Here is a 21,135-nt window from a genome sequence, read left to right on the forward strand (position 1 = left end):
TTCATTGATTGGCTTTCTCTTAACAATGCGTTCTCTCCCGCCTTTTGTTGTGTACACTGGCTGTTTTGATTGTATCTAATCATAATTTTGAAGTGTTGTTCAAGCCATGAGGGTGAAACTGTACTGACAATAGTGCTAAACTTTTGTTTGCTTCCGGCAATCTGGAGAGATTGGTTGGTTCATTTCTTTTCCCCACAGTAACCTCATCATATCCATGCTGCCTGGTAGTTCTCAAAAGTAAAGCATTAAAGAAGTATCTACTTTTTAACTTTAACTAGAGCCTGTTTGCCTCATTAATTATTTTTGTATCCACCTCCTTGGAATAAATCTCAAACTGGCTTTAAACTCTTTTCAGTTATTCTTGTTTATAATTAGGATATTGAAGGCTGTTCAAGGAATCTACTCCTGACTCGTACTGGGAAGAATATAAGAAGTGAATTAAGCCGTATGTATTTAATGGATGAAAGTCCATAAGTTATCTTTTATTAATGTATGTCTTGATAGCCCGTCCTTAATTCCATTTTTGTCAAATGAACTCGGCGCACTGAATCCTGTCGCTTTTAATTATACTGCATTATTATATTCTGCTTGCTATGCTTTTTCTGGAGGTGTGCCTCCAGAGGGGACTCTCCTGAGGCGGGAGTGCATGCTCAGGGTCAGGGCTGGCTGCCGCCCCGTGCCCGGCCGTGGCCGTGGGGTGGGCCGTGTACCCTGAGGCGCGGCTGCTCGGGAGCTGCTCGGAAGCCGCAGTGCTCCCCCGGGATCTCTTGTGGAGGGCTTTGTAAACTTAATGTTGGGCTGTAGGCAGGGCAGAAGGAGAAGAAAGGAGGAGACGTGAACAGGGGGGAGGACTCAAAAGGAGGAATGGGGACTCACGTTGCAGCATGATGCTTCCAGTGTCTTGCTCCCAATCACCCTGGTGGAACCACTGGGTCCTCTTGAGGAGAGCAAACCCTCCTGAGGCCACTTGGTCAAGGTTTGCTGAAGGAACCCCATCCTATTTTGTTTGCATGGCTTTCAGTTTTTCTAGTGCCTTACAAAATACCCCAAGGCATTTTATTCAGCCTCAGGGGGCGAGCTGCTTCTGTTGCTCTCCCTTGGCACACAGTGCAGGACGATCTCCGGGGCACGCTAAGGGACAGAGGGCATCAAGTAGCTACTCGCATAACAAGGTTACAGGGATGTCCAAATGAACCCAGCTGTGTATGAGATCAGTATCTGCATTTGTGAAATAAGACAGAGTTTAACAGGTGCAATTTAAAGACCAATTAGACATTTCTACCCAGTAAGTTTTGGAGCAGCCCCTGGGTTTGGTTATATAGTAGCATGATTTTAGTATCTGTTTCTTTCTTACGTGTTTTGTGAAATTAGATGTCATTCATAGAGATGAGGTTAACAATGAGCAAAAGTACTAGCTTCTTTTATCTTCTACTCATCAAACGTACTGTGATTTTTCCTAATTGACCAATAAATGATATAGCTTTATTAATTCTGTTAATTTTCTGATGTGTAAACTTTTGATCTCATTATGTTTAACTATGTCTATTATAAACTGAATCAGCATCCACAATAGCATCATTGCACACTAGGCCTGTGTAGTATTTATTCCACATTTTGTGGCTCATTTGAATTTTGAAATGTAGTTATCCACCAGTTTGTTCTGTTTCTCAAGGAATAATAGTGAATAATACTGGAAGAAAACTTTGTTTCATGAACTTTTATTTCAATTATCTTTATAACATAGATACCCCATTGTGGATAGGGCTCAGCATAAATAACTGGACTGTTTGTGAAATATCCCTGCTCTTTCTGTCATCATCTTCCTTCTCTTCAAACAAAAAGGCTGGAGCAAACCATAGGGGATGCTGGAAGTCACGTTTCCAAAAGACAGTGGAGATACTAGAGGGAATGATTATACACATGGATGAGGCATAAGGGATGTCGGCCGGCAGGTGACCTTCCCTACAATCTCCAGATTGCAGAAAGGAAGTCAGAGGCACAGGAGAGAAATCTTAATCTCAGAAGATCCCCTGGGAAGGATATTTCTGTGGTTATCCTGCAGAACAAGTGGGTGGTGAAACATGACAATGCACCATCCTTTCTTGCCACAGGATTTTTTCCTCTTTTTGGAGTGAAGCCAAATCTGCAAATAGCTAAAAATCTGCCTCCTTTTAAGGAGTCCAGAAATCAATTATGGGGGGTCTACTATTTTCAACAAGTGTTCAAAACATGTAGAAACTCTGTGATTGTTGGTAGGCAAACAGATTTCAGGGTCTAATGTATATCTTTATCATTATACTTCTCTCCCTCCCAAACTGTACAGAACATTATAAAAAACATTGCAAATCCTTTCTGGATCAAAAAGGAATCAGGCAGTCATGAATAAAGACAGAGTTTGGGTCAATTAGGTGTCAGGACAGATGTTTTCTTACATGTTTTATATTACTTTATATTACAGTGTTCTTTCATGTAAAAGTCCAAAGGAACTGCCTGTGTCATGGCTCTTGAATGCTGTGATTTTCCTCAGAGCATCACAATTACTGAAAAACTTCTGGCTAAATAATCATGTTCAAGACCTTAGAATTTTCCATTTCATGTCTCCTGTGTGATGGTTTAACTGACAGAACAGACTGCTGTATAAATCACAAATAGAAATGGAAGTCACTACAATTATGTTCTCACAAAGCTACTGGTTAGATCAGAAATTTCTCATTCTTTGCCATTTCTCTGCGGCTAAAGCCAGCTGTAAGTTATAATGGTATGAAGTTATTATTTCCTTCAACCTCCAAAACTGACTACTTGCTGGAAATCACCAGCAAGTCTCTCCATGCAACCCTCTACATTGTGCCCTGTCTATCTATAAGGAAGCCAGGGACTGTATACAAAAAACACTAAATAAGTGTGCATGGTTATGGCCCTCTTTATGGGTTACTAGCCTGTAATGTGTCATATGTAATCGTGCTTATCAGGCACACTCTTTGGGATGCAGTGATCAGAGGCCTATGTTGAAGAGCCCATGTGTCACCCACAGACTACTAGAGTAAAGCTTATTTCAAAAGGAGAAGTGTGAAGTTGGAGTGTACTGCATGTGCTGCATACACAACCACACACATCAGTTAAGTCCCAACCCTTCATTTTAGAAAACAGAGGGTCTTATGCAATAATGAGAGTTGAATGAAAGATGTGGCAGGGGGTTTTACTAATCAGAGATGGTTAATTTTTCAAATTATTCAGCAAATGTAACTGCCTTCTAGCAAAGATATAGGTGCTTAAAAAGGTACACTGTGTAATCCAGATTTGTCACTGTACTTTGTGGAATATATGAAAAGGGAAAGGAAGTGGAGGGCAGGGCAGGGCAGGGCAGGGCAGGGCAGGGCAGGGAAGGGAAGGGAAGGGAAGGGAAGGGAAGGGAAGGGAAGGGAAGGGAAGGGAAGGGAAGGGAAGGGAAGGGAAGGGAAGGGAAGGGAAGGGAAGGGAAGGGAAGGGAAAGGGAAAGGGAAAGGGAAAGGGAAAGGGGAGGGGAGGAAAAGAAAAAAAGAAAAAAGAAAAGAGAAAAAATAAAATTAAAATAAAATAAAATAGAAAAGAAAAGAAAAGAAAAGAAAAAAGAAAAGAAAAGAAAAGAAAAGAAAAGAAAAGAAAAGAAAAGAAAAGAAAAGAAAAGAAAAGAAAAGAAAAGAAAAGAAAAGAAAAGAAAAGAAAAGAAAAGAAAAGAAAAGAAAAGAAAAGAAAAGAAAAGAAAAGAAAAGAAAAGAAAAGAAAAGAAAAGAAAAGAAAAGAAAAGAAAAGAAAAGAAAAGAAAAGAAAAGAAAAGAAAAGAAAAGAAAAGAAAAGAAAAGAAAAGAAAAGAAAAGAAAAAAGAAAAGGAAGAGAAAAAAGGCTATTTTTTCAGTCATTATCTCAGATCCAAGTCTAACATCAGAAGGTCACACTCACAAAAGAAAACAGGACTTCTGGTAACTGTAGTTATAAGCACAAAGATGATTATAAGGATGATTAAAATTCAGTCCTAATCCTTACTGGGAAATAGTTACATATGATATAGTCCAATGAAAAGCACAATGGTGTGGGGACAGATGGGTGCAAAGACTGTGACAGAGTTGGTGGGTGGGTAGAGCAGATGGAGGGCTGCAGTGAAAAACATCACTGGGAAATGGCTCTGATGGGTAGGGTTGGTGTGGAAAAGTGAAGAACACAGAAAACAAACATGAGGGGTTGTGTGGTTTTGTCATCCAGTTTTCAGCTGATATATTCTATTTTGCACTCCTGCCCATCTCACTGTCCAGGCAATGCCATTGGATGGTCCAAAGTAAGTGTATAAAAATAAGTACTGGATAGTCTCTCCCACTCACATGCAGCCCACTGACAAGACTGGGATTGATTTACCATTTCCACAGACTTTTCTCTGAAATGTTAAGCTCTCAGACTCTATATAAGAACAAAACCTATGAGGAGAAGCTGGGGGAATGGGGGTTGTTTAGCTTGGAGAAAAGGAGCCTCAGGGGAGAACAGAGGCTGTAGTGAGGTGGGTGTTGGTCACTGTTCCCAAATAACAAGTGATAGGAAAAGAGGAAATGACCTCAAGTTGCACCAGGGTAGATTTAGATTGGATATTGGGGAAAATTTCTTCACCAAAACAGGCTGCCCAGGGAAGTGATTGAGTCACCATCCTTGGAGGTATTTAAAAGACCTGTAGACATGGTGCACAGGGACATGGTTTAGTGGTAGGCTTGGCAGTGTTAGGTTTGTGGTTGGACTCAATGATCTTAAAGGTATTTCCCAACATAAAGGATTCTGTGTTTCTATAAATGTGGTACCCCAGCAGGCGGTCAGGTAGGCGTGGGAAGGGAGAGTGATGCCCTGGTGCAGGCTGAAGAGGGTGACCACTGTGTTGCCTTGGAAGCTGCACTGCAGCCAAAAGGCAGATGGGCAGTGCAATCCCTCTGCCCGTTCCGCTGTCATCTGGCTCTGCAAGAACAAAACTGGCTGGGGAGGATGGCAGCCTTTGTGCTGGCACCATCTTTATACTGTGATGTGTGCCAAGGTACAGCCAAATGTGCAAAAACATTGCTAAACAACAAAGATAATCCATTTTGTAAGGGAAGCCATGACCTACTTCTGTGAATGTGGCTGTTCTCTTTCTGGTAGGGAGAACAGCTTATTTGATATTTAATAGCAATATCTAAGGAAAATGTAGCTATAGTGAAGGCATTTAGGGAGGGAGGGAGAGATGGAGGAAGGAGAAAAGAAAGGGTGGATGGAAGGATGGATGGATGGATGGATGAATGGATGGATGGACGGATGGATGGATGGATGGACGGATGGACATTTGGGGTGGAAAATCATTAGATCTGTTAGACCTGTTCAGAGAGCAGGTAGGTTTCATGTTTTCTAACCTACTTTTAAAGACTTGCCTTCATAGATTAGTCTCTGTTGTATTAACCAGTGCAGTTAATGTTTGAATGAATATACATAATAAGAACAGGCTGTGCTTCAGATAATGTAGCCTTTACTTGGCAAGAGGAGCAACCCGAAGGTGGTAGCTGGGTCTGGTTTGTGGATGATTTGAGGGGAGGGTTGGGAATGGCCCCCAAAATGGACAATTGGTTGTGAAAGTGATTAATGACCTGGGAAAGCAGAACACTGGATATACTTCTGTGTTTGCCTCCAGGTGATAAGGCATCCAAAGCTAGGAGTCATGCCAACATGAAACCCTGTTGGCTTTCTATGTAGTTTGCCTCTGCCTAAAATGACAGTTTGAGAGTTGAAGCTGGATAGTCTGGATTGGCTTGTAAATGCTGCTTAGACGTACACTTTCTGGATGCCACAGTATAACTTGTTTTCCCTCCTTATACTATAGTCTGAAATCTCTAAATGTGCTGAGAAACTGGGTGAGTATTATGAGCAAAGAAGCTAAGGAAATAAATAGAGACAAAAGGTGTACCTAGGCCTAATGCTTGCTATCAACATTCATGCCTGTGATTGGAAGCACCTATAAAATCTGGGAACCATGTTGTTCTTTAACAGATAAGAGAGAGGAAAAAAAAAAAAAAACAAACCTCTCTATTAAGTTGAGGAGGAGATGAGAGTAATTTTTAATTATAGGTGCATTTTTTCATCTGCTTTCTAATACAGCTTAATTTAACAGGGCTTCTTAGGAAAAACAAGTGAAAAATGTAACTAAGGTAAGGGATTAAAGACGCCTCCTGGGTAAGCAACATCAGGAAAACACACAGCCAGGCTTTGTAGCCATTAAAACGGCTTTGAGCATTGCAGCTCAGACAAATATCAGATGCTTGGTCTTTTATTCTGTATCTGTTTACCCTGACATCTAGAGAGTTAAGTGAGTTGTTCAGGTCAGCTAGAACTTTGTACGGAGATGTACATACAAGGCCATTAATACCCTTTCAGGAGTTGCACATCAGTATGCCCTGCTGCGTTAATGTTTTTGATTCATTCAAAGGCTCTCAAGGGCACATGTTGAAACATAAGAACTCAACAGGCAGTGAAGTAGTGAATCTGAAAAGATGAGATGCAGTGAACATTAGACAGTAAATGTCTCTTGTTTCTAGTTTCCTGGATAATCACAGCTTGGAACAGAGCTGCTGAAATATCTTAAACCTTTCTGTAGACTGAAAGCAGAGCTTGTGAAGCACAGACAATCATATTTAAAGAGGTTTCTGAGATCTGTCATTTTTTTATAGAAAAGCAGTGAAAGTATTTTAACAGACTGAACTGCATATGCCACCTTAAAAGGAAGAAAGCCGTACAAAAAACCCCCTACCAAACAATGTATTTCTGCATAGGAAGGTGTCTGTAAAATGATAAATTCACCATGGGTTTATTACTCTTTGTGAGTCTTACAAAATGAGCTACCAAACATGGTACTATTTATATTACTCACCCTTGCAAAAAAACAAGGGCATATGAGCAATGCATTGAGACTGTGCATAGAACCAGCAGAATTCATTCATCCAATACATTCATTTCAGAAGGCCATGCATTTTTATAGCCAAGTTAATGCATTAGCTTTCCATAATGCAAATGAAACTGAATGTGTCAAGGAGCACAATAGTATTTTAACATACAGTTAGAAGATCTGTATTAGTAATAGGCTCATATCCCAAGGCAGATTTACTCTGTTTCATTTTGTCTGTTGTAAAGGAGAGGTTAAATCTAGATACATGTCGTGGTTTGAGCCCGGTCAGCAGCCAACCACCACGCAGCCACTCTCTCTCTCCCTTCTCTTCTGGCAATAAGAAGGGACAGAGATCCAGGCTTGGGGTTCGAGATAGGACTGGGATGGGGAAAAAATCCCCCTTTATGGACACGAGCAAAAGGCAGACTCGTTAGGGGAAGAAAAAAAGAACATAAGTTTATTACAGACACTAACAACACATAACAGAGTAGGACAGTGAGAAGCATTGCCACATCTTGAGAACACCTTCCCCCCACCCCTCCCTTCTTCCCGGGCTCAGCTCTGCTCCCGATATCTCTACCTCCTCCCCCAGTGGCGCAGGGGCAGGGAATGGGGGGTGCAGTCAGTGCTGCCATTTTCTCAATTTTTGGAGGGGGGAGCTTCTCGAACTTGTTCCCCCTGCTCCATCATGGTCCCCCTCTCACAGGAGACAGTCCACCACAAACTTTCTCCAACATGAGTTCCTCCCACGGGCCGCAGCATTCCCCACACTGCTCCGTCGTGGGTCACCAACTTTCTCCGACTGGATTCCCTCCCACGGCTGCAGCCCTTCCCGAGCTGCTCCGGTGTGGGACACCCCTGCATGCTGCAATCCTCCCAGCGCTGAATTACAGCAGTGGGGGCTGCTTTTTCTCAGAAGACCCTGGCCTTCTTTGGGCACAGCACCTTGATCAACCCGGCAGAAGCCACAGGTCATAAATCAATGTCTGCTCCACCGTAGATCTCCATGGGTGGCAGGGGGGCCGCCCTGCCGTCTCACCACAGGATACAGGGGGGTCTCTGCTCCGGCACACCTCCCCCCTCCTTTCTTCCTCCATTCCTCCACTGACCTTGGTGTTCACGCAGCTGCCCCAACTCCTCCTCACAAGTCCCCCTGCTCGTCACCACATCCCTTCTTAAATACGTTATCACAGAGGCGCAGTTGATGGGCTCAGTTTTGGTGCAGAGGTGGAGCTGACTTGGAGCTGGGGGAGCTTCGAGAAGCTTCTCACAGGGGGCCACCCCTATAGCCCCCTCCCCTGCCACCAAAAAACCCCACCACTCACTCAACCCAGGACAATACATTATTAAGCAGATAAAGCAACTTTTTATACAGTGCTTAGAAAAGCAACATCAGTTCCTGGGGGATTTGTCATACTGCATAGACAAACCACATGTTTATCAGACAGCTCCTGGAGCAGCCTTATTAGCTAGAGGTTGGCTTTATTTATTTATTTATTTATCTATCTAGCAATCGATCTATTTATTTCTTTATTTAAAAATTATTTATAATAGTAGATCTGAGTAGGAAGACAGTTTTTAATCTTTTCAAAATCAATATTTTTTTTTTCTTTTCTTCCCCCAAATATTTTCTTTTTTTTTTTTTTTTTTACATTTTTCAAGGAGGTAAGGGGAGAAGGAGGCAGGAAAAGATATGAGAAGGGAGAGGGCAAACTTGACAATGGCTCTGTGGTTAGAAGCCTTCCCTGGGCTCTGCTCCTCCCCGAAAGCAAGGGGGCTCAGAGATGCCCCCTCCACCCCAGCTGTGCCTGGAGCTGGGGCCAGGCACACATGTTTCACGCAGGAGAAAGAGGCAGTTGAACACCTGGCCTGAAGGTAGCATCCCTGACAAAGATCTTACATCTGATTTGAAGCAGTGAAGTTGAATCAAAATTAGGTCTTTTCTGTGCCATCACATTGAATTAAAATGTCCAGACACGTAAATCAAATGTGGCAGAAAGCAGGGAGCTGCCACCAGGCCGAATTCCTGGAAGTCAGAAGCAGAGGCAGGATCTTCCTCACCATATGTGCTGTGACTACCTGGGTTATGAACTCTGTAATGCACAGGTTTGGTGCACAGTCTTCTCAAGTGCACAGCACAGTAGTAGATAGTTGGAACAATTTGGGGGAAGAGACGTATAATGAGTTTTCAACAGCATTTAGTTTGTTGACCTTGATCTTTCCTGTAGCAAAGTTCACTTTTATCTGTTTTTTGGAGCTGAGCTGCTCTATAAGATCTTAGAGGTCAAATGTGCTACCTACAAGCAGGACTATTTTGTCTGAGCACACAAAGTATTTCCCACCTTCACATTGACACTCAGGCACAGATGATCTTAAAGAGACAACTTTAATCTAGCCTGTCCTCCTCTTCTTATCTCTTTCAAGCTTATTAATTATTCCTCGGCAGACAGATGGGAGCTATTCTATATTTCTGTGTGTTTCCACAAAGCTGAAAGATGAATGTTACCGGTGGCTTCATAAAATTCACGTCAGATTGTTGTTATGTTTTATTTGTCAGAGTTGCTTAGCTTGTGACATCCACAGGGCTCAGAATATATTGCAGTCTTCCCTGGGAGTGCAAGAGAGGCATTTACCAAAATAGAGAGCCTATTGTCTCCCCTGCCTGCACAGCCAACTTCTCTTTGATGCTGAGGGAGATGAAGACACATATCAAAGGGGTGAACTGATGCCCTACAAATTTACAAGGCCTGGGGTCAAAGATAAAAAAACATCTGAAAACACCAAGTTGTAAATAAACAAACACTATCGTCTTTGACTTTCAGCATACACTGAACTGTGTACTTTAGCCTGTGAGAAAGAGTAAGAAAAATATAAAGACAAATTTTCGTTGAAGCTGCTATACTGTTTCTTAAAACACATACTTGGGTATATGCATATAAAGTATGCATTCATACACATAGCAAAAATGCCTACTAGTAAAACCAGGCAATTTTGAAACATATTCCACCTTTCATGACTCCTTATAAGAGTAGATTTTATTTTTTAACAACAAAAAGAATGTTTTTGATGGTAATAACATTTCAATACTTATGCTACTGAGGGTAAGGGCCTGAAAATGAGAGCTGCAGTAGGATTTGTCACGGATATGTTCCCTAAAAACTAAGGTAATGTGTCCAGCCTTATGGCTGATAATGTGAAGTGTTGCTCTAGTGACTTTGCATGCATCTGTATTTACATGGTTACTTAGACCTTTAAAAGGCTTTTTACCAGGATAGTGCCCTGCACTTCAGTATATGTATGCTGACTACTGAGCAACAAAGTCTTCCAAAATGCCTTGCCACTTTAGAAATGCACATCATTTGGCCTCCTTGCAAGGCATAGTTCCTTCTTGTCGTAGTGTATTACAAAGTTATGACTTCATTATATTTTGTATCTTTCTTTCCATAAGCCAATTTAATCAGACACAAAACACAGAAGTCCTTTTGCTTCTTCCCTTATTTTATTACAGTGCTGTTAGCAGATAGTTTACAGTAGTGTCACCGGTCTTTATTTCTGCTCCATGTAACCTGCATTATTCATGTGATGTGTCTTACTCATTAATGTAAGGCCCTTTGAAGCTTAGAGTGGCTTAGCTTCTCTGTGGACTTCTAATAATCCAGAAAGGAAAAAATTATATGGAGCCATTAAGTGCCCCTCTCCTCCTGAAAAAATGAGGGGGAGCATAGGATGCACAGAAGGCCCACCAAACTCTGGTTGCTATAAAAAATTAAAATTTCATTTCTACAGTCCTCAGGGACAAACTGCAAGGAGTAAATCCCATGACAGTATCCATTTAATGGTGTGTATTTCAAAAGCTGTAAGACTGAAGTGAAAGAGAGAGAGAGACACTCAATGTGTGCGAGGTGAATGTGGAGAAATGGGGAGGACTTGGTAGCATTAAATTAAATGACAGAAAAGTCCAATATTAACTGCTCTGCAGTAGAGCTATTCAGAAGTTGTATTTCAAAGTCCTAAACTTGGAAATGAATGGCTTATAGGGAAAAATAAGACTGGATAGGAACTTATTGCATATATGTCAACACTGCATAGACAAACTTTATGCAAGATTTCTTTATTTTGTGTGTGGATTGATGCTTTAAAGGGACAGGCAGAAGTTTGCATAGAGATGGGCCCATAAAATGGATCTTGCAAACTTTTTAGGTGAGCAATTTTCTGTCATGCAGTAAACCAGCTCAGGGGACACTTCAGGCTTACAGATGTAAGCACAAGTGATTTCTGTTGTTGCCCCGAGACTGAGAAGCCAAGGATGGCTGAGAGCTCTGGATGGAGACCCCTATGGAGAGCCCTATGGAGAGCTGTGGGGTCCTTCTCCCCAGCAGCTGCCCCCCTGCCCCACACCCACTCCCTGCCCCTCAGAAGAACCACCAGATGTTTCGGCTTTCCAGGACTAGGGCAAACTAAAGCAACAGGCCAGATCCTCCTATTTTGCTACCCTTGCAGGGGAGCAATGCAAAGAACTGTCTTCTTTGCTACATCCTCAGATTTAGTTACACAGTCACTAAGATAGAAGGAAATAATTTACAGGTAGGCAAAGAGAAGAAGCAAAAAATATGGGAGTATGTATTGGGTTCTTGTGGCAGAGTTTTGTTAGCGGGTGGGCTACAGGGGTGGCTTCTGTGAGAAGCCCACAGAAGCTTCCCCTGTGTCTGACAGAGCCGATGCAGCCGGCTCCGAGACAGATCCACCACTGGCCAAGGCTGACCCCATCAGTGATGGTAGTAGCACATCTGGGGTAATGTATTTAAGAAGAGGGAAAAAACCTGTGCAACAGCAACATCAGACAGAGAGAGGAGTGAGAATATGTGAGAGAAACAACTCTGCAGACACCAAGGTCAGAGAAGAAGGAGGGGGAGGAGGAGATCCAGGGGCCAGAGCAGAGATTCCCCTGCAGCCCATGATGAAGACCACGGTGAGGCAGGCTGTGCCCCGCACCCAGGGAGGTCCACGGGGGAGCAGATCCCCACCTGCACCCCGTGGGGGACCCCACGCCGGAGCAGGGGGGTGCACGAAGGAGGCTGTGACCCCGTGGGAAGCCCACGCTGGAGCAGGCTCCTGGCAGGACCTGTGGCCCCGTGGAGAGAGGAGCCCAGGCTGGAGCAGGTTTGCTGGGGGGACTTGTGACCCCGTGGGGGACCCACGCAGGAACAGTCTGTGCCTGAAGGGTGCACCCCGTGGGAGGGACCCACACTGGAGCAGCTCAGGAAGAGCTGCAGCCCGTGGGAAGGACTCACGTGGGAGAAGTTCATGGAGGACTGGCTCCCGTGGGAGGGACCCCACGCTGGAGCAGGGGAAGAGTGTGAGGAGTCCCCCCACGAGGAGGAAGGAGCGGCAGAGACAAGGGGTGATGGACTGACCGCAACCCCCATTCCCCGTCCCCCTGTGCTGCTGGGGTGTGAAGGAGAGAAATCAGCAGTGAAGCTGAGCCTGGGAATAAGAGAGGGATGTGGGGAAAGTGTTTTAAGATTTGGTTTTATTTCTCATTACCCTGCTCTGATTTGATTTGTAATAAATTAAACTGATTTCCCCAAGTCAGGTCTGTTTTGCCTATGACGGTAATTGGTGAGTGATGTCTCCCTGTCCTTACCTTGACCCACGAGCCTTTCATTATATTCTCTCCCCTCTGTCCAGATGAAGAGGGCACTGATAGAACAGCTTTAGGGGGCACCTGGTGTCCAGCCAGGGTCAGCCCACCACAGAGTACAACTTCTTTCTAAATTTTAAGAACTATCTTGGCCAGAAGGACCAGTCATTTTTAACATTGGAGGAATGACACTGCAAGGCAGAAAGGACTTAGAAATGGAGATGGAGGGGAAAGGAAAGAAATACATTAATCCAGAGATGTTAAACTATTAGGAAGAAAGAATTTTTTTTTGGGTTATTCTAGTCAGAGAGTGTCTCTCTGCCAAATCCAGCACAAGAAATTCTGGTAATTAATCCACAGAGACACTTATGCATCTAATCAGATCCGAAATACCTGTGTTCTTGGCACAAGTAATGTGTCCTCGTTACTTAAGACTGGTATAAATTGACATTTAGCTGAAGCTAGCACCTGCACTGAACACGTGAACTTTTGCTTGTCAGTAAACTACCTCAGACTTTTTTGATAAGAGAAGCAGAGAGGAAGAAGCACAGAGAGATGCTGAAACTTTTGATCCCACTGGCAAGAGCAGACAGCACTACACACTGTATTTTACCCTCTTTCCCCAGAAGCTACACCCCAAAACAATTGCAAAGCTCCAGCTCTAATCACATAGTTGTCATTGAACCTCACTGTCCAATGGGAAGAAAAACGGATTTAAATTCTGATTATGATGGTCATCATTACCTTTCAGTCAGAGATGTGCCAGCAGCACCGTGGCTATATTAATGGGAGTGGGAAATTGTCCTCCGGTCAGTTGGACACTCCCCCAGGCACTGGAGAGTCTGCGGCAGACCTCGGAATGTAATCTGTTCTCTCCAGCAGTCTCTTTAAAAGTAGTTCATAGTTTTTCATCATGTTGAGGAAAGATGCAAGGACAACAGCTGAGATTCATCACACCTCACTTGAAAAATTTGCATGCCTTAAGTTAGGGATATAGCTGTTACAGGCATCTTGTATAGTCAAGGAAAAAGGGAAAGTCTGCCCATCTGTCACCACCAGTGATTCTTTATTTATTTTTGTTGACTAAAGGGAAGCTTAAGGCATTTAGGCTTCTGATCTAGGGACATTTGTCAGGTGCCTGAGGTTAGAGCAAGTAAAAATGTGTCTACGAGGGCTGTGGAAGGTGCTATGATTAGTATATCCTTCCTAAACCTCAAGGTAAGTTTGAGGTTATTTGCTCTGCTCTGTAGTGACTGTATGTGTAAGCACTGGAAGATCAACATTCTTTAAGAAAAAGTTTCAGTGTTCAGCAGCTGGTAGGGATTAACAGAAGGCAACCATTGGTGACTGGCAGGACTTTGAATGTGGACCTCTGTTTTATTTGTGCCAAATAATATCTACATAGTGATCCTGATAGCCACTGGAGATTTATTTAGGGAGTAAATGAGACTCCTGAGGAGCAATATCTCAAATAAATATTGAAACTAAGCATTTTTAAGGAATCATGTCAGTGTGATGCTTTTAATAATATCTTTACATGATTCACTATCAATAATGCATTCTGGCAAAGTGGAATTGTGACATTAAAAACACAGTCTTAAAATTCTTTGTACTTTGTAAGGCACTAAAAATAAATTGGAAAAAACCCTGATATCTCCCTATAAACTTAACACTTACAGTCGAAAATATACTATTGTTGCAAGGCATATTTAATACTGTCACTAATTCACTCTCAGAAATGGTTCAAGAAGAAAAAGTTTTATTTTCATCAAATGCTAGAAGTTGGTAAATAACAAAAAAAAAAAAAAAAAAAAGAAAAAAGAAAATAAGAATATGATATTCCTGTGAATCAATTCCACTTAGGTCATATTCATTTCGAGGGAATTGAGCATCTTTTCATCAGCTATCCAGGATCATCATTTTAAAAGTGAAAATATCACTAGTATTATCATCACAAGTATTAGTCCAGTATTCACACCTAATGCCCGACCTTTTGAACAAACCAATTTATTATTTTCACATGCAAAAGAACTATCTCTAGTGGTTAGTGGAAGCAGCAAAAAGATTTCTCATAAAACTTAGGTTATCCAGTCTGAGATCTAAAAGCTGCCATGTCACCTTGATGCTTGACTGCATGGTGTGAATTATGTGCTAAAAATCATCAGCGTGTCCTGAAACAACAACTTAGTCTCAACAAGTCATAAAAGAATGTGTTTTGCTGATTGATTGTCAATTCTTGTCTTCACAGGAAAGCATTCATCAAACAGGAGGACAGATGAGGGGTTCAGATTTAGCCACCGTGAAAATCACTGCTCTCATGAGTTAGAGAAAGTGAACCTCTGGACTTCTGTGATAGGTTTTTAAAACAGAGGTGACACAGCCTTATAATATAAAGCTTCTTGTAGTCACCAAAATATGCTTTTCTTTCTTGAACGCAGACAGATTTTCAAGCAGAAGCTGCAGCACTACCAAGTGATTTACATATAAATTAATCCATATTAGACCATATGAATCATTCACTCCTTCACCATCCAGTTGGTCTGATCACCTAAGCCAAATGAATATATAATGTTAATCGTGGTACACATTCCCTACATATCCATCAGTTTTAAATCATTAGGTAGACACTCCCGTTAATGGGTCTTGTGCCGCAGTTCTGCTAGAGATGGGTCTAAGTAACAAAGTCCAGTGCTGCAGATCAAGTTTCCAGTTATTTGTTAAGATCAAGAGTGATACTTAAATAAGTGATGTTGCCAATATGGCCTGATGCACGGGAACGCCAGGGAAGGTCTGGACCTTGCTGGCCTCTGCTATGGACCCCAGGCCAGGGTAGCAATGCTGAATGCCCTTCTCGCACAACATCAGCCAATATTCACTGCTTCTGGCTTCTTCTGTAGCAACGGCTGCCTCTAATTGCTGATAAAGAAACTGCTCAATTACTGCCTTGGCACCAGGAACTCAATTTTCCTGGCATGCATTTCCTTCTCTGAAGTGGACCTCTTTAGATTAAGAAGTGAAGGGTACCAGAGCTACGAGTCTGACAATTCCTAAACTCACCCAGCTCCTTCTGGGAGTTACATGTTGCTTTCTATCACAGAAGACAGTATTTCAGAATTAACAAACAAACCAGCCAACCAAACCAGCCCCGATCAATCTTGACTAATTTGCTGCAGCAGACACCATGTGAAAAATGCATAGAATTAAAGAAGGAGCATTTCTTTCTTTTTTTTCTCTATCTCTGGAGTGAAGTTAAAATGGAATACAGTCATTAAAAGGTTATCTGGTGTAACAACCTAGACAGCAAAAGGCAGAAGAAGAAGGCTATATTCTTCTGTGAATTGTTTTATGAAGTATCTCATGGCTGACAATCAGTGAACTAAATCCTTCGACAAGGAGAGATTTACAAGGACTTATATACAGAGACAAAGTGTTTCTACAGACTTCAGGCAGCCCTGGGACCAGGGATTAGCAGAACTGCACATAAATATGGCTTACAGCTACAGAATGCCACAACTGGGAGCCTTCAATAGGAAACTGTGTGTAAACATGCCTATAGAAACAGGCTTCACATACTGCTCATGAAACGTATAGGGTTTTAATAGCTTTACAGACCTTTAGATTGGATTTGAAAAGGTACCTTCATTCATTAACTCACACTATGTTATTTATGCCCCTAGAATTTTGCTGTCAGATATTTTTTTGTTCATGGCTATTTCTAAGTGTCCCACATGGAAAATCCCAACCCATTATACTCCTGTTTGGATCAAGGCTGAGTGTTATTTTCCATTTAGCACTGTCTTCTTAAGGGGCTGCATTTTTTTGTTTTGTTTTGTTTTTTTTTTTTTCTTCTTTTAATGAGTGATGAGCATTAGAAGATGGGTCTGATAGAATTTAAATATCATAAGCAGTTAAATACCAAACACTTGAGGAATACTTAATTAAGCAGCAGTACGCAGCAGGCAGTCAGGTTCTGAGCGGCTATCACATTCCTGGGATGGTACCATGCTGGAAAAGCATGTCTGATTACCTTTATTAACCACCTCACAGGGGTAGTAATTAACTACTGCAGAAATTTACTGTCTAAAAAGCACATTGTTATCAATGAAACAAATGCAAATTTTCACAACACTGCACTTAATGGGCATTACTGCCACACACAAAGCAGTACTGGCAAATCATTTTGCACCCCCTTTGTGTTCAGGTAATATTAAAACTGCTACATAATACTGATTTTAAGCAGGATTCAGCCAGATAACTAAGTGGAGTAGAGATTGCTGCTACCTGTGTAGTGTTGCTAATCTGTGACTAGCATCCTTTGATAAATGAAACTGGTGAATCTTCAGTCTGGTCTTTAGAGGCTGTGCCTACATCCACCCTGTGAGAACCTATTCTTATCCCATGACCAAACTCTGACATTATCTGCCAAAACTGCAGCCACTGTGGATTGGATGTGGCTATGCATATCATTACAATGAGAAATTAATTCAAGAATCACCATGTCAGGGCAGCATGATTGGGGTCTGATGTATTGATGAAAGTACTGAATTTCCTTTCTGAGCAAAGGAAACTATCAGCCCCCAAGAATTAATGGTCACTTTAGTCATCACATCCTCCATCACATTCTGGGGCTCCTAACCCCATGTGTTCAACAAGGGACAAGTTGCTTTCCACATAATTAAATCCTCGCTAGAAGCAAGGAAAGATACATGCCAGTGTATCACACGTGCTGATTAAAAACATCTTTGCATCAAAACCTTAAATTGCCTCTTTCTTCTTTCAGCTGTATTTAGGATCCTTCTTGCCCTAAGCTGCTAGGCATCATATGTCTGCGCACTGTCGAACACTTACTACGTGTACCTCATGGATGATTGCTGGGCAAAGTAATCTCTCCACTTACTTAGTTCTGTCTTTCCAGAATACATTAGTATGCCAAGGAACGAGCTATTCCAGCCCCCTGAGCAGCTTCAAGGACCCACCATTTCTTTTAAAAGCTTTCTGACAGAAAATATATCTTTCCTCTTCCCTCAGAGGGGAGCAATTACCCAAACCATCCAGATGGACCCCGGGGCCAGCGATGGGTTTCCTAACCATAAAAATGCCATTACTTTGAAGCCCATCGTCTCGCTGCCTTGGTGGGCCAAAAATCAGGACTTTTATCCTCTTTGAAAAGGGAGAATCGCAACTTGCTAGCACTTTCTTCTGAACTCTGGAATGGGCAGAAACAACAAATGTAATGTCATGACACCAGTACAGTTAAAAAAGTAATTTGAGAAAGGGTGATGTGACACATGCTGAGCCTTGTACTGTTTAAGTCAAAATTACTGAAACATCTGACTTTATTCGATGGGTTAGAAAAATTCTCATAAAGTTACTTAAAATTATCTGAAATGTTCCTGAAACAGTCTTTTTCTAACATTTGTAGTGAAACAACAATGGAAGTAAATGGTGCACGTTTGTATTATGACCATTTCAAACTAGTGCCAATCGCCTCTTTGTGTTGTACTTCACCAACATACATTTCTTATACTCTAGCATCCTTCAGGATTATAAGCATTATATCAAGGCAAGTTGTTATTATTATTTAATAACATATTTAATACATTATTTATCAAATAAATCAGTGTTACTATTGATACTTGCTATTTTATACACGTTGTGCTTCCTAAGGATTTAACATCAGCTCATTTATGCAGGTGAAAAAGATGAAAAGGAAAGACAGTAACTCAGGAACTAGGAGACATTTTTTAAACATGTCTTTAAATTATGCTGCTTTTTTTAACATATGCCTTTGGCAGCCTTTCTTCCCTCAGCACAATTACTAGTCAAGACATTATTATTATTGCATATGTGATGAAGATGTAGGATACTCTTTAAAAGGCTTTATTTAAAAGAAATAAAATCTGTAAGCACTCTCATTCCCCACAGCGCAGTAGAAACATTTAACAGAGACAAAGCAACAAAAATCTAGGGATCAGAGTATGAAAAAACATGAGTTCAAGTTCATACTTATTCTTATTAAACAGTTTCATCTTCGCTCTCTGTCCTATTTATTTATCTTATTATGAAGAAAGATTTTCAATCTCTGTAGGGGGACAGTGTAGATGTTTTAGCATTCAAAAATGATTATAAAGAGACTGATAGTAAAAGTAGCAGTGGATAAGATGTAAGGCAGAATTTCTTCCCTGTGTGGGGGGGTGAGGTGCTGGCCCAGGGTGCCCAGAGCAGCTGTGGGTGCCCCCTCCCTGGGAGGGTTCAAGGCCAGGTTGGACGGGGCTGGGAGCCCCCTGGGCTGGGGGAAGGGGGCCCTTCCCCGGGGCAGGGGGGGTGGGACTAGATGATCTGTAAGGTTCCTTCCAACTCAAGTGATTCCATGATTATATGATAACTTGACCGACACTGAGTTACTACTGGAAGTACTGCACCACCAGCTTGCCTGATCCACAGACAGATTTTTTTCTTCAGTTCCCAGACTCCTGCAATTCTTTTGTTGTCTTAAGCAAAAAATATTTCAAATGATGATAGCAATTAACAATGAAAACATACATTATGGGACTCATGCAGTGTGCTCAAGGCATAAGCATACACAGTCTTGATTTCCCTTGATATTATGAAAATATCTTTACACTTTAAGATAACATTTAAATGTCCATATATTCTTTTCCTTATAGGCTTGAAATAAGACCTTTACACTGACAGAGTGAAGTTTTCAAAGTATGTAAGAGTGAGTTTAATGTAATTTCCAAAAATTAACTCTCAATATTTATACCTCACTGAGCACCAGGGGAAGATGAGCATCTTGGAACTTTGCACTCAGACCAGCAACAAAGATCTGAGTGTCCCATGTGAGATAAAGTGGCATTGATGTGCCTGGAATAAGTTGCAAAAGCTACTGACTAAAACCAAACAAGGCTGTAGGTAATAAAAGTCACGGCATAGGTGAAATGATTTTGCATTTGCAGGCTGGTTAATGAGGGACTGGGGGTGAGTACTGAAACACAGGTGTCTCAGAGAAGTGGCAAAATCTTCGTAGTCTTGAGGTATAATATCACTAAGAGATAGAAAGCCTTTAATAGGACAGAATAATGAAGATTGTCCTAATTCTATTTTATTGCTTATATCAATGAGTGTTAGTGACATGTAAGAAGTGAGAACTTCTTTTTTTATGCTATTAAAAAGATGCTAGAAATATTTAAGGCTGGTAGTTCTTGAAACAAATCTTTCATACTGGACACAAAGCATCAGTGCAGCTTTCTCCAAAAGTTAAAGATTTTAGATTCTCTTTAAATCAGCAATTTAATAGGAAAATCCCCCTTCATGCTACAGTAAATTTGTTTACTCACAGTAGGTATTTAAATTTTTAACACGTTTGTACTACAAATGCACACTCTTATCCTCAAAGTATCCACATCAGCTTTTTTTCCTTCTTATGAAATGAGATTTTGATTCACCTAAGATTGTGGACAAATGCCCTTGAACTCACTGTCAAGGCCACTCATTGGCTGCAACTCCCACTGAAGTCAGTGGGAGTTTTTTCACAGACTTCAAGAAGGGATTAGATCTGCCCTGCCTGGCTCAATTAATGGTAGCAAAAGTACTGCTATAAAAGCAGAATGTCATGACACCAATTCTGATTGCTCATAGTCAATTTTGCTGGTCAGTCTTGGGGAAGTTATGAACAAATTTAGGAGGCTAAATACAAAGGGAGCACTGTCTCCCTTGAAATACATTTAAAAGAAAGTTTACAAAAAGAGACACAATTTTTAGGAGGGAATGGAAATAAATACAATGTTTTAAAAGAAACCATAAGGGAATATCTACCCTGTCATTTGTAAGTCATTTTACAGATATTTGAGCTGACTAAGGCAGGAATGGGGGAGTGGGGGAGGGAGGTACTGCTAAAATAACTGGAAATGAGGAGATGATCAAAGCCATGGGAGCGGCTGAGGCTTCGGAAAGCATGGACATGGATGGGGGACGCGCATTTACAGGAATTCTCGTGGCTTGGTACCAAGCTTTGAGGTGAATCTACTTCTTCCTGGAAAAGCCACCATGTGCTGAAGGTGGTCCCTCAGCTGGGGTCTGGAGGGACAGGAGAACATTGCTCATGCAGGTATTTAGACAACTTTAACCATAGGGCACCCGTGTCAGCCTGGTTTGGGTCATGCCCTTCCAGTCCCTGAAGGAGCCACAGGCTACTCTAGCTAGAAGGAGATCTTTTTGAATCCGGGTCTGCTTGGTGAAATAGCATTTAAACTGACAGGAGGAGGTAGGGGGCATGGACATGCTTAAGCTAGTTTTGTGATACCCTGTGAACTGAAGATATCATCCAGAAGGGTTTGTAAACCCATAAAGATTGCCTATTCATAATTATTTATTATCTTTGCTGTTATAGACTTTTCCTGTCTTACATTTAGGACATTGCTTCTTTTGCAGCCATCTTATGATAACATTAATAATCCCCTTCTTTCATTTGTGTTATCTCCTTGGAAATATTTATAGACTGTGTTCATATTCCCCTGAGTCCTTCTGTCTGCAGAGAGAATTAGTTTTGTTTCCTCAATCACTCCCTCTCTTA

The 21,135-nt window shown here is 41.7% G+C and overlaps 1 protein-coding gene across 1 annotated transcript in view; it reads left to right on the forward strand.

Moving 5' to 3' along the window:
* Positions 1-17,300, forward strand: part of IFTAP (intraflagellar transport associated protein) — an 80,417-nt gene extending 63,117 nt beyond the window's left edge. The window contains exon 8 of the mRNA XM_042790865.1: positions 14,809-17,300. The gene's annotated coding sequence lies outside the window, so the exon portion shown is untranslated. The remainder of the gene's footprint in view (positions 1-14,808) is intronic.
* Positions 17,301-21,135: the final 3,835 nt, after the last annotated feature.

The sequence above is a fragment of the Tyto alba genome, unplaced genomic scaffold (assembly GCF_018691265.1).
Source record: "Tyto alba isolate M040663 unplaced genomic scaffold, T.alba_DEE_v4.0 Super-Scaffold_18, whole genome shotgun sequence".
Lineage (NCBI taxonomy): Eukaryota > Metazoa > Chordata > Aves > Strigiformes > Tytonidae > Tyto > Tyto alba.